This window comes from Olea europaea, chromosome 17 (assembly GCF_002742605.1).
Source record: "Olea europaea var. sylvestris chromosome 17, O_europaea_v1, whole genome shotgun sequence".
NCBI classification, from domain to species: domain Eukaryota; kingdom Viridiplantae; phylum Streptophyta; class Magnoliopsida; order Lamiales; family Oleaceae; genus Olea; species Olea europaea.
In genome coordinates this window covers 1944347-1946645 of record NC_036253.1, presented here as the reverse complement: position 1 = coordinate 1946645, position 2299 = coordinate 1944347, and the positions used below count along the sequence as shown (strand labels likewise).

Genomic DNA, 2299 nt, shown 5'->3' with positions numbered 1-2299 from the left:
TCTCTTGCAATTATTATTGCATCAATCTCTCAATAATCAACCATTATACCCGGAAAGGATTGGACCCTACCCAACCCGACCCGTTACTCGGCCTACATTTCCCAAATTGAAATGATACTTCCAAATCGAACCGGCTCTACTCTTGGACAAAACACATTGTCACCCCCTTCCACTTTTCCACTTTCACACGCACAGTAAAAACTCCTATCGAAACCGAAGAAACTCCTCTCATCAAGTTTCTCTTTTTATTGAACGTTTTTAGATGGCGATCGTTTATTTCTATTCCGATTAACTTAAAAAACCCGTCGCTCGGAACGATCGGCATTTAATCTGTCATCATGTTCGAGGCACATGTAAGAATTTTTATTTATTTATTTTAATTTCTTTACGCGCAGATTCAAATAAAGAGTTACGAATTGCTGGCACTGACTACGTGAAAATTTATTTCTTTTTGTTTGATTATGAATTTTAAAATTATTATTTTGTATGGAATTGTAGTGCATTTAGCTATTAGTAACTGTTTCAGTTTAATATACTGAATTATGATATATTGATGGAAAAAAAGGAAGCTAGATGATGACAGCGACAACTTTGCTTATAATTTGGTAAGTAGTACGAATTTTGTAAGTTAAGATGAAATGACGCCGACAATTGGCCAAATTTCTTAACTTTAAAGGTGGAGATTGTTTTTTGAAATTTGATCATGAAATTGCGTTATTCATAGCCTTTTGATTTGGATTATTTCTAGAAATTTTATGGAAAAGAGTAAGAAACATATTATTAATCATTTTGTTGTGAATTTTGTGACAAGTTCTGAACATAAGTTGACATAGAAGAATTTTATTGATCTGAATACAGAAAAGGGCTATCTAATGGAAGTTTGATGAAGAGCCTTGAAATAAATAAACAGCCCTGACCAAAATCCCATGCTGCCATTATAGGAAAAATAAAATCTCGATAGACCACACACACACATATTTTTTGGAATTAACGAGTATTAATCTAACTTTAACCTAGTTACTCTCGAAAGCTCATGTAGTGCCTGTTATACTGGTGGATTGATGATCCCTATCAAATCTCTGTCATATGATGCATTCAAATAGTAAAAGGAAAAGAACAGCTCCTGATGCTATTTTAGATGCGAATACATTTCATATGCAGTCTAGTACTTATGCTATCACATGGCAAGCTTATGTAGTAATTTCTGCCCTGGGTTAGGAACTGGTATCCCACTCTTGATACTAGTAATTTCTTAATTTCTTGAGATACCATTGTTTAACACATCCTGAGAAAGCTTGCACATCTTTTCCTTCAGTTGTCTAGTTGTCATGAAAGAAGCTTGTGTGAATTGGTTATCTTTAAAGTATGTAAATTAAGCTGGTTTTTGACTAATGTTATTGTAGGTTTTGCATTTGCTTCGAAGATATTTGGGCGAATATGTCCATGGACTGTCTTCTGAGGCCTTGAGAATTAGTGTTTGGAAAGGTTTGTATTGGCCTTCTCGTTTATTTTTTAAACTCTTATGATTTGTTTACTTCATCCTATGCATTAATCCCACTGTTTATTGGTTTTTTCATAACTACACCTACAATTTCCACTCTAGCTTTATACCTCTGATTTATTCAACTCCATTCTTCAAACTTGAAAATTTAAATTAGAGTTCTTTCTTCTACAAAATCTACATTTTGAAAGATTGGACATATGAATAAAAGGTTCCTATTTTATGATCGACGAGGTGATTTTTCTTTTGTGGAGAAGTGGATGTTTGAATTTTTTGATGTATCATGTATACATGCCTCCTCTATTCCCCACCTTCATTTCCGAAACAGTTGAGGCGCTTCCACTAACCTTTGTTTTACCTTTAAAAAGAGATTTTGCATTAGCGCATAACTCTGTGTCTGTATTTGCAGGTATCTAGCCTACGTCTTAATATGTATATATAACCCTTGGTAACAAATGTTCAAAGAACGGAAACTGCACAAAATTTTAGGAGAGAGGTTCCACTAATGTCTGTTTAATTTTTCAAGTTTCTGTTCTTCTGTTGCCATTTGTTGGCGCCATTACAAATCGCACACGAGAACAAAAAAAAAATAACTTTAGAAATGAAACAATTTTATAGAAAAAAAGTTGGAGTAGGTTTTTGAGGAGGAGTAAAATCAAATGAAGCAAGATTAGCTGCTTTTGTGGTGCTCTGGATTTTATATATTCTTTTAACTGAACGTAGCTTTAGATTGTGAGTATTATGTTAATAATGGTTTTGTCGGTCAAATTGCTTTTCTTGAAGGTGATGTTGTTCTCA

General features: G+C 33.7%; 1 long non-coding RNA gene across 1 annotated transcript; it reads left to right on the top strand.

The window, feature by feature from the left end:
• Positions 1-140: 140 nt before the first annotated feature.
• On the top strand, positions 141-2299 carry LOC111365761. Its single transcript, XR_002697477.1, has 3 exons — positions 141-353; positions 1404-1485; positions 2285-2299. It is a non-coding gene; the product is annotated as an uncharacterized LOC111365761 (long non-coding RNA).